Genomic DNA, 11,004 nt, shown 5'->3' on the forward strand with positions numbered 1-11,004 from the left:
TTTATGTGCTTAAAGTGTACAGCGTGATGACTTGCTATATACACTGTGAAGTGATGACCGCAGTCAAGTTCATTAACACATCGGTCACCTCCCAGTTACACCTTCCTTTCTGTGTGGGGTCTACTCTCCCAGCAAACGTCAAGTAGCCACGGCAGTCGGAGAACCCGTCACTCGGCTGTCCATTAGCTCCTGGAAATTACTCATCTCACAACTGCAGGCTCCTACCCTCCGACCAGCAGCTTCCGCTCCGGCAGCACTGTGTCTTCTGCCTTCACCTGCTCCCCGATTCCCAGGCCGCCCACACGGGGGGCTCCCTGATCACTCAGCCAGGAGGCACACACAGCAAACATGTTGATGTGTGTGCGTCTGAAGCAGCGGTTCTCAACCTGTGGGTCGTGACCCTTTTGGGGGTCGAACGACCCTTTCACAGGGGTCGCCTAAGACCATCGGAAAACACATATATAATTACATATTGTTTTTGTGATTCATCACTATGCTTTAATTATGTTCAATTTGTAACAATGAAAATACATCCTGCATATCAGATATGTACATGACGATTCATAACAGTAACAAAATTACAGTTATGAAGTGGCCACGAAAATAATTTTATGGTTGGGGGTCACCACCACATGAGGAACTGTATTAAAGGGTCGCGGCATGAGGAAGGTTGAGAACCACTGGTCTGAAGGGCAGGGCAGCTGCAGATCTGTGTGTGAGAGCTTTAAACACACGGAGGCTTCTTCAGAAGTTTCGTCAGAAGCTTTAGGAAAAGGCAGGCACCCCGAGCAGGAGAGGGGCGGGCAATCATCACCACGCGGGAAGGACAGGCTTCCAGGCAGCCTGGCTGCGGTGGCTGCCCCTTCCCAGCCGCACCAGCGCGTCTCGCTGCCTCTGGACGCCCCAGTCCTCCCGGCACAACCTCGAGTCACCCTTCTGAAATTTTCCATGGCTGTGCCGGGCCTGCCAGAAAGGGTGCCAACTTCGGCATGGACCAGGCTCCCTGCTGTTTGGTGTCGCCTAACTTCCCAGTCCCACCCTGCCCACTGCCCTGTGCTCCGGTCCCGCCAGACCCGCCAGGCTCCGTCCTCCGCGTCACTGCACACGCTGTACCCTCTGCCCAGATGCCCTCCTCGCTCTCCTCTTCCCTGTCCATGTAGCAAACACCGCCTCGGCCTTCAAAACCCGGCTGGCATCTCTCCTTCCCACTGTCTTTCCTTACGGGTCCCCAGAACAGACAAATTCCCGCTGCCATTCCCATCTAGTGTGTCCCTGCTGTCTGTCTAGTAGTGGAACTGGGGAGAAAGTGAAATCATCCTTATTGTCTCTCCCAGAAGCCGAAGGACACAGGCAGAGGAGACGCGCTCAGCAACCTACGTACGAGACCCCCGCGGCCCCTCCAAGACCCTGAGCCTGCGATCCCAGCGGCACGGCCCCCGGGGATGCGTGAGCAGCGCCATCACAGCTCTGAGTCTGGGTCCGGGAGCTGCCAAGTTCCAGAACAGAGTCCCCTGTCACCGCTGGAGCCGGCATCTGAGGAAGGGCGAGCTGCCGGCGCTCCGTGCGGCCAACAGTCTGAAGTCTGCATGTCAACACGGCCGGCTGCTCTCTTTGCCATTACGCACTCGGGGCATCTCACAAAGAGGCATCGGGTGTCCCTTCATGAAAAGTGTCCCCTCCCTCGCCGCCCCCCCCCCCCCCCAGTCAAAAAGGCAGAAAGCTAAGTGCTGGTTCCAATGGGGACGGGGGAGTAGCCTGGGCCTTGGAAAGCAATGGTGGGGCCAGAAAAAAACCGGGCATCGATAAAGAATAAAATGCTGACGCTGCTGGTGGCGCCGGCCGGTGACGTGACCTGCCCCACCGTGCCGTCTACACAGGAACAAGACAGACACGGACTGTGGAACCGCCTTCTTTTATTGGGCTGTGCCGGGGAGATAAAGCCCACGGTCAGCGCTTGTCAGGAAAGTTCCAAGACATCTTTCGTGGCCACCGAGGGCTCACTTTATACTAAACTATTTACAATGGCTGCCAACGAAGAAAAACACACACACAACTGTCCCTGCATAAAGAGAACAGATTATGAAATTAATGTCAGCTAGGAACACTATTTTCAGCTGAAAGCTTTACTGCTGTCATCCGAAGTAAGATTATGTGCTGGCATTTCCCAAACAGAATACCCATGAATTCCATCCCCCCTGAATTTATTAGTAGGGACCCATCTCAGTAATTTTATAAAAGGCGATCTCAAAAAGGCAAGGCCCTCACGGAAGATATATAGTAGCAATTGTAAGACTATTAGCCTAGGAGATCCTCACGCGTGTAGAACGTAAGCCGTCACTAAATCATCGGCGAGTGTCGAGGAGAAATCACCTCGCCTGCTCCTCGCGTAATTTGTGGAATAAGCGGGAGGAATGTTTGTGTTCACTGGAAAGTAACAGGGCAACAAGGTCTCTTTTAAAACTGCAGGAGACGAAAGGAGGTGACCTGGCGGTCCACTGTGGTAACAGGTTGACTGTGTGGGCCTCCCGGCCCTGAACTGTGCCGGTCACTTCCCGTGTCATGCCCATCCCGGGGCACGTCTGTCCTGGGCACTGCGGTGGGTCGGAAGCGTACCCACTGCCTGGCACAACGAGGCCCCTGCTAGCGACTGAGCGAATGCATCCCTGGGTTCTAACGACGCTATAAAAGAGCGGACCCTGACCTTCGGGAACGGATCGTATGGGATTATTGAAGAAAACAGTACAAGAAAACATTGCCTTCCATTCAACATAAAATTTCTTGGCAACGGAAAGCATTTCACTTTTAAAGTAAATAAAAAAGTCAACAAAATATTTCCCAGTGACCAGAAGCAATGGAATATTTTGTCAGAATGTCCTGAAATGCTTTTCACAACAGTTTGATGTAAGCTATTAAAAAAAAAACAAACAAAAAAACCAACACAAAAAACCCCCACAAAACTTATTCTGCTTAGAAATCCTGTATGAACAGGAATATATAGCTTTGGCCTCAATCATCAGATCAGGCTGGTGAGGTTAACGTAACATTTACCCTCCAGCACCTGCAGGCACCATGAGCTGGATGTTATTCACATTTCACAGAGAAGGAGACGGACAGAGAACTTGCCCAAGTTCACACAACCAGTGGGTGGGAATGGGATCTGAACTCATTTCCTTTAGAATATAACATGCTTCATATGCTGGAAATCAGGAAAATAAAAAGAATAACCGTCATCTGTAATTTCCACACACAAAGGTAATCTCATCTAACATTTGATATATAATCTTTCTGGCACATTCCCCACCCCACCCCCCATACACACACACACACACACACACAGCAGCTTGCTCTCTCTCACATTCACCCTCCAAAAACAAAAAACTTAGGCTTAGTTTGACCTACACATACTGTTTTGCAATCTGCTTTTGGGTTTACAAATTCTGAGTACCTTTCCACATCCATCAGCACTGCCCTCCCTCAGGTTAATGCAGGAAGGCTTCTCCATTATATGGATATACCATCACTTGTGCAATCAATCTCCCTATCATTGGGCATTTCCATTGTTTCTAGTTTATAATTACCATACTATCACAGACAAAGCCACGAAAGTCATTTTTGCAAATTAGAGGTGGTTTTTTGGCGGGTACTTTTTGTGGAGGTCACCTGATTCTGGAGAGGAGTTCCCCCCCAACTTTCAGAGAACACACCTCTTCCGATGTGAAGACACCCCTTAGCAGACTTCCCACCAAGTGAAGACTCACTGTGGGGGGGAGAAAGCTACTGACAGGAATCCGTGTCCCCACGCACTGCGTAGGCGAGGACCAGTGCTATAGACGGGGCTCTGTACACATGCTTTATTTTGTTTTTCCTTGAATTCCTAGTGGTGGAAATGCCTGACTAAGGGGACATGGCACATTTTTGAGGCTTTCGATGAGTAATACAAAATTGCCCTCCTGGAAAGTTGTCACAATTAAAACACCCACCGGCAGCATTTGGAAGTGACAATTTCCAAAACTCTCCGGTTGGCTAGCTTTGTATTTAAACAATCAAATCCCTATATGGCCCTAAGTTTTAAAAACACTGAAGCTATTCATAAAGCATTTCTGGAAAAACAGCAAACAATCTGACAACAAAATGCTAGATTTTAAAGTACGTGTGTTTGCAAATACAAAACATAAAACTTCAATGGCATCAGGTCCCAGCAGACTGAACTCAAAGGAATGGCTCTTAGGAGACCCAGAGACACCAGGCTCAGAAAGACCCCATGCTAGGGAGTGAGGCGCAGCATCCTCACTTGCCCTTCTGGCTCATGTTAGGCTTCATAGTTTGGGGCTTTAATAGCAACGCCCTCTATTTTTTAACAAGAAACTCATGAAATTGTATATCCCTTCAAACTTTATAAATACTGCTTTATAGCTAAGGTGCAATCTGAAGTTCTTCAGATCCTTTTAGATAATCATTTGTTCAACAAATATCAAATGCCTACTCCTCCAGGTCTTGTGTTGTTGTTTTTTATCAGTAAACTTAAGAGGTTGACCAGATGGCCTTAGGCCTCTCCTGGCTCTCCAATTCCACACATCCTTTGGTTTAAGTTCCTATTACTCATAAGAACTTTGCATGTTAAGCTCTATATTGTTCTCCCATGAAATCAGAACCAGGCTTTCCAAAATAAACAATTTTACATCTGCAGTACAGCTTTGATGATGCAGGTATCTTCAAGGAATAAACACAGGATAAGGTTCCAGGTAGATGCAGACTTTAACTGTTTCCTAGGAAAGATTTCCAGAATGCTCTTGCCTCCTTCCAGTTCCTACTGCACTATAAATATGGAGGCATGACACTTGAAACAGGACCTCACTGGCATGGCAGTGGGTCCCCAAGCCTGTAGACAGGAAGGGTGGGCACCCAGCTTTTCAGTGGCACGCTGGCACCCACCCTCAGGGGCTGCCACACTGAAGTCCTGGGGTGAAGTCCTATTGCTCTGCAGCTTACTCCTACCCCGAACTCAACACACACCCAATTCTGTCTACAGAACGTCTGCAGCTCACTGCTCCGCTGGCATTTCTAATATTAGAACTGGGAGCACCACTTCTGCCACCACTTGTTATTTTCCACCAGATGCTCCTGCCACCTCCACTTCAACTGTGCTTGGTCCAGGGTCTCCTGGGAGAAGTCTGCTTCTTCCATCCGTTAGAGCAGCGGTTCTCAACCTGTGGGTCATGACCCCTTCGGGGGTCGACCGACCCTTTCACGGGGGTCACCTAAGACCATCAGAAAACACATATATAATTACATATTGTTTTTGTGATTCATCACTATGCTTTAATTATGTTCAATTTGTAACAATGAAAATATATCCTGCATATCAGATATTTACATGACGATTCATAACAGTAGCAAAATTACAGTTATGAAGTGGCCACGAAAATAATTTGATGGTTGGGGGTCACCACAACATGAGGAAGTGTATCAAAGGGTCACGGCATTAGGAAGGTTGAGAACCACTGAGTCAGAGGAAGGTACAGTTGGGGGGGGGGCCTCAGGATCCAGTGACCCCTCTAGGGAAGAGCCACACAAAGACTTTCAGGAAGAAATATCGCCTCCTTGTGGTCTTTTAGGGTACTGCCACTTAATAATGTAGATAGGTATTCTCAACCATAGGCACAAAGAAGGATTCCAAGGCTTACTCTATACCTGCCCTACAAACCAGACGAATGGGTAAGAGCCAAAGAGTTTCTTCCCTCTGTGCAAAGGTACATGAAAAATTTACCCACCACCAGTTTTTCCTCAACTGGCAACATAAAACACAGCCTCTGCTCACGTGAGCGGCAGCGGCAGCAATGACCATGACTGGTGAGGAGGCGTATGCAATTCCTGCATCTCTACAGTTCACAAAGGAAATGCAAAGGAAGTCGTAAATGTACGTTAAACTCAAATATTGAAGTCTCTAAATTTGTCACAACCAGTTAAATATACAGCAGATGCTAGGGCTTCTGCTATTGGCCTGAAGGGCCTTCACTTCGATGACAGTGACAAAGACGACTCACTTAAGATTTGGGAGTCACAGAATCCACCCCTGACATAGTGTTTGCACAGAGCTGACGCGAGAGGCTTGGGAGATAATATGATCTTACATGGAAACAATTCACGGGGTTCTGGGATCAACCAAGTAGAATAGGAAATTAAAAAATTAGCAACCCTCATGCTGCCAGATCACGAAGGTCCTGATGTTGAACTGGAGCCCAAAGTCCCAGCCCAGGGACAGATGACAGGCTCTTATGAGATGTCTATGACAATTGCTTGGCACAACATTCATTTCCCAAGCTTTCAATTAACATAAAGGGACATATATTTAGAATGACAAACAGGTTAGGAATGGGAAGCGGAAATGCCACAGTTCCTGATATTCCCTGAAATAGACCGTGCACACATTCTCCCTGTGAGGAAAAAAGTACCTGCAGAAAGTACACAGATGTGCTCATCGGTCTGTCATCAGCCCCCAAGGACTAAAACATGCGGTTCAAAAAAGGGCATCTTTGAAAATTTTACACTGAAGCAAACGGCCAATCCATTGAAATCAAGGTGAAACTTCTGACCAAACGGCTTAGAAACCACTAGAATGTCCGAGGAAATTAGATATGTTTTTAAGCATTCATACTTTAATTTCAGAGACTAGCAATCAAATGCAAGGGACTTAGAGCATTCATTTGAGAGGCTGTATTAACAGCGTAACAGACTTGGTAACGTCAAGGGCCAGAGCCAAGGTGAAACGCACAGAAGAAAAGACTTCCAAACCTAACATTCTGACCAAAGGGGCAAGATTACTTTTTCAACTCTCTGATTACTCATTATTTCAACAAATATCCACAGCCCATTGTGACCGAGGCTGCTCCCAGCACGTGGGAAGCAACCAGATGTGTGCCTACCGGCCTGCAGCTTCCAGCAGGTGGAGAAACCCCACTATCCAAGGTCTCTCTTCCAGTCCTGGGAACATTCCTTGACATATGCAAACACACAGGGCACCGTTCCCAGCGCCTGCTCTCGCCTGCCTGCCACTCTCCCCCTTCACCATAACCTCCAGCCACACGGGCTGCCTCGTGGCATCTGAGCCTCAGCCCCACTCCAGGGCCCCAGGGCCTTTGCACTTGCTGTTCCCTCTGTCTGAGCTGCTCTCCCTCCAGATCTCCCGCAAAACACAGGTCTCTTCCTGTCCTTCAACTCTTGGCTCAAATCCCTCCATCTCAGAGAGGCTTGTGGAGGCATTCAATCTAAACCAGCAGCGCAGCACCACCACCACCACCACCCCCTCTACCACAGCAACCCTATTTTATTACTTTTCCAGTATTTATCACTATTTGATGGTATCTCCTTTATTGTCTCTCTGCCTTTTATCTGTCTCCTCCTTCTCCCCCGCCTAAGGTATGAACTCACAGTGGGGCCTATCGGTCCTGTGCATTGCTTTGTTCTTAATCCCTAAAAAATTGCCTGAAACAGTAAAACAAATGGAATCCTTCTACGTATTTAGAAGAGCTAATATAAACAATATTAGCAGGGTTGTACCACCATGACAGGTACTAAATAATAAAGGGGAAAGACTACACCTTAGACGCTAAAAGGTTTGTTTGATCAGTTAAAACAAAGAAAGATCATTATCGCTTGCGCTGGTCTTCAAAACATTCTCAAAAATGAACATAATGGAAATATAAAGCTCACCACTGGCTAATATTCAAATTTTCTCGTGGATCAGGCTCAATTTCTAGCATTAGCACTGCTCCCACAATTGATTCTGTTCTGAAAGCACTCTGAGACCTTAATTTTTTATTTAAAAGAGCCAAATATTTTCTAAAAGCATCCTCTCCTTTAAGGCTTATTAATAACCTCCTCCCAAACTGTACAATCTGTGACCCTATTGTAGCAACACTCCAATATGAGATATAGGTGCTAGTCTACAGATGGGAGGGATTTTAGTGCCCAGCGGCAAACAAGTTTTCGAAAACACAAACTATCCTCGTGCTCGACATAATAAAAAATATTTAAACCCTGAAGACTTTTTCTTCCAGATTAGTCTTAAAACTGTCTATCTGTCCTTTTACTCCCGGTGTTGAAGAGCTCAGGCATTAATCAAGGAATACGGCTTTAGCTACTGACCATTATCATTTCGCCACAAAGACACCAAAGGTCCTTATGGACCGCTTGGAAATTATATAAAATCAAAAGGTGCGCATCGGAGTAAAGGGGCATTTATTTCCCGGAATGTACTGCAAAGAAGTAAATTACTTCTTTGGGCCTTTGGAAATCATTGAAATCCACTTAAAAACCTCAAGAACTCATGTTTTACCATTTCACAGCAAAATATCAGAAGCAACCTACACATATCTCAATAAAGAAGAGGTTAAATCAATTATGGTTTCTCCTTAATGGAGTACTCAGCAGCTGTTAGGCAATGAGACAGCTCTCTTAGGTACTGACAGCGAGTCGGCCAAGATTTAGTACTCCGCGGGGAAGGCAGGGAGCTGGTGCAGAGCAGAAAGACAAATAAAAAGGACACATACCAACTGTTCAGACTAGCATAGGCTCCATCTGGAAAGAGATAAGGCGGGAGCTGGTGACCCTGCGACCTGGGGCGAACTGGGGGCAGTGGGGCACGGGGGAGAGGGGTACATACTTTTCATTCTATGCCTGCCTATACCGGCTGGATCTCCCACAGTGTGCACACAGCTTGCCTGTCCCACAGATTCATGGGGTAATTTTAAATATTAGGATCGTTTACATGATTGCCAGCTTCGTATGCAGGATGGCCTTCAAAAAGCAAAGGCAGTCCACGTCACCGAAGTTTGCGCTCTTCCCCCGCAAAGCCACCGATCCTCATGCCCAGAAGGGAGCCCAGGTCCCCACTGATTAGAGAGGCGCACGCTCCTGGTCTCACCTATTACAAAGCAAACACGCCTCCCTGCAATTCTTGGAAGAGAAAGGGCTGCCGGGTTCACCTAAAACACACGCCTCATATTTAAAGTGAGCATGTAACTACCCCACGAAGAAGCCTCCAGAACAACACCGTGTCCACCCGGCCATAAAACAGAAAGCCCAGGCGGGAACCAAGTGCAGGGACAGGCTCCTGTTTGGGAAACGCTGCGGCGAGGTCTGCCCGGCGCAGACAAGGACTCCTCTGACATTCGTGAAGTAGGGTTTCAGATCTGTGGCAAAACAGTCATGGAGGGGGAGGGGGGGCAGCATCATTTGCAGAAAATGAGGCTTTTAACAGCTGCCCTTTGTGGGGGAGGGGAGTTCGCTTTACATTTAGGTTGGAAATCATTTTGATAGCCCTGGTTGGTACTATGATGTCGCACTGATTTTACTTCAAGCAACTGTTTAAAGATAAATACCTGGAACTGAAAACGAACAAAGAGGAAGGCAAACTTTAACAAACTCTCCTGTTCAATGCAATCCTTTTAAAAGAACACATAAAAAGAAATGCAAAAAAACCCATCTGTCCCACAAACACCACTCATAACAGTAACACAGCAGATCAATATTTGAGCGTATTAAACACACCCGTACAAGAAGGAACACAAAGCTACCCGACTGCAAACAGAAGAGCTCATGCAGTTACGGTAGCAGAAGGTTCGAGGACCAGAAAGAGTTACATTATTCAAGCCCAGAGCACCTTCCCCGCACTGCTGTGGGGCAGAACTCATGGTGCCGGCTCTGCCCCGTGAGACAACACACCAGGAGCGGCATTTGTCACGCAGCCTAACTGTCATCGCCAACACTTTTACTTTGGATTTCATCAGTAGAGCGCCTTGGGATATAAGCATATGAAGATACAGGCAAATCCAAGGAAATTTCAATCTCCTTCCCATCCCCCAAGGTGCCTCTGGTCTCAGAACTTACTGCCCTTCGTGGGGCAGAAGTTCGCAGCCGCGGAGTCTGCGCCCTCCGAGACCGAGAGTGGCCAAGGGCGCGCGGACAGCGGCGGACTCGGAGCGCTCCCCCTCCCCCACCCGGTCACTCAGCTCCGATGCTCCCCAGACCCCGAGACCGGGGCCGACCCGGCGCTGCCCGCCACCCTACCACCCTGCCCGGGCCGCGGGGGCGACCCGGCGATGCGCCCACGGGACTGGCTCTGGGGCCCGGGCTCCCCCTGCCCGCGCCGCGCCCACCCGCCCCGGCACCCACCGGCCGCTCCCGCGCCGCTATCTCGCCATCGCCCGCCGTCCGCTCGGCTGCCCGGAGTCCGCAGTCGCCCGGGGCTGGCGACGAGGAGGAGGAGGAGGAGGAGGAGGGCCGGGCACTGCCAGCCGCCGCCTGGCCTCCGGGTCCCAGCGCGGGCTGCTGGACACGGCCACGGGCGAGGGGCGCCCGCTGCCCTCTGCGCGCCCGGAGCCGCCGCCGCCGCCAGAGCCACCGGCACGGCCACGGCCACGACGGAGAGGGTCCGGCCGGGATTGCGGCGCGCGGGGGCGGTGCCTGCACGCCGCTCGGCTGGGGGCGCTGCTGCCCGGCCCCGCCCCCGCCCCGCCCCGCCCCGCGCCCCCGCCGGAAGCTGCCCGCGGGCCCCCGCCGGACGCCCCCCCCCCCTCCCCTCCCGGCGGCCGCGCGCTCCGGGCTCGCCCGCTAGGCCGCCCGGCGACTCGGCGTTTGCGGCCCGCGGGACCCCGGCGCCGGCGGTGGCGGCCGCGCGGAGAGTCCGGCCCTCGGTCGCGAGGCCGATCTCGGTCCCCAGGCCGGGCTCGGAAGGTCCTGGGAGGGCCCGGAGATCGGAGCGGCCGAGCGGGTGCCGAGCCTCACGCCAGGCCGGCCGGGCGCGCGGAGGCCCTGCGGGGAGGAGAGGGGCTCCCCAAAAGGCGTGAAGGCGCTTTGCACACCGGGCCTGGCGGCGAGGGCCACGCGGGGCCCTGTGTCAGCTTCCTCTGTAAACACACGCGAACACCAGCTCCCGCGCCCTGGCGGGGGGCGGGGGAGGGGGCGATGGCATAGATGCCCGGAGTTACCTAAAATACCCCCAAG

The 11,004-nt window shown here is 50.5% G+C and overlaps 1 protein-coding gene across 1 annotated transcript in view; it reads right to left on the reverse strand.

Moving 5' to 3' along the window:
* LIFR (LIF receptor subunit alpha) overlaps window positions 1-10,455 on the reverse strand; it is a 69,492-nt gene extending 59,037 nt beyond the window's left edge. Inside the window, exon 1 of the mRNA XM_036308241.1 lies at window positions 10,174-10,455. The gene's annotated coding sequence lies outside the window, so the exon portion shown is untranslated. The remainder of the gene's footprint in view (window positions 1-10,173) is intronic.
* Between the last annotated feature and the right edge of the window lie 549 nt (window positions 10,456-11,004).

The sequence above is a fragment of the Myotis myotis genome, unplaced genomic scaffold, assembly GCF_014108235.1.
Source record: "Myotis myotis isolate mMyoMyo1 unplaced genomic scaffold, mMyoMyo1.p scaffold_m19_p_5, whole genome shotgun sequence".
Lineage (NCBI taxonomy): Eukaryota > Metazoa > Chordata > Mammalia > Chiroptera > Vespertilionidae > Myotis > Myotis myotis.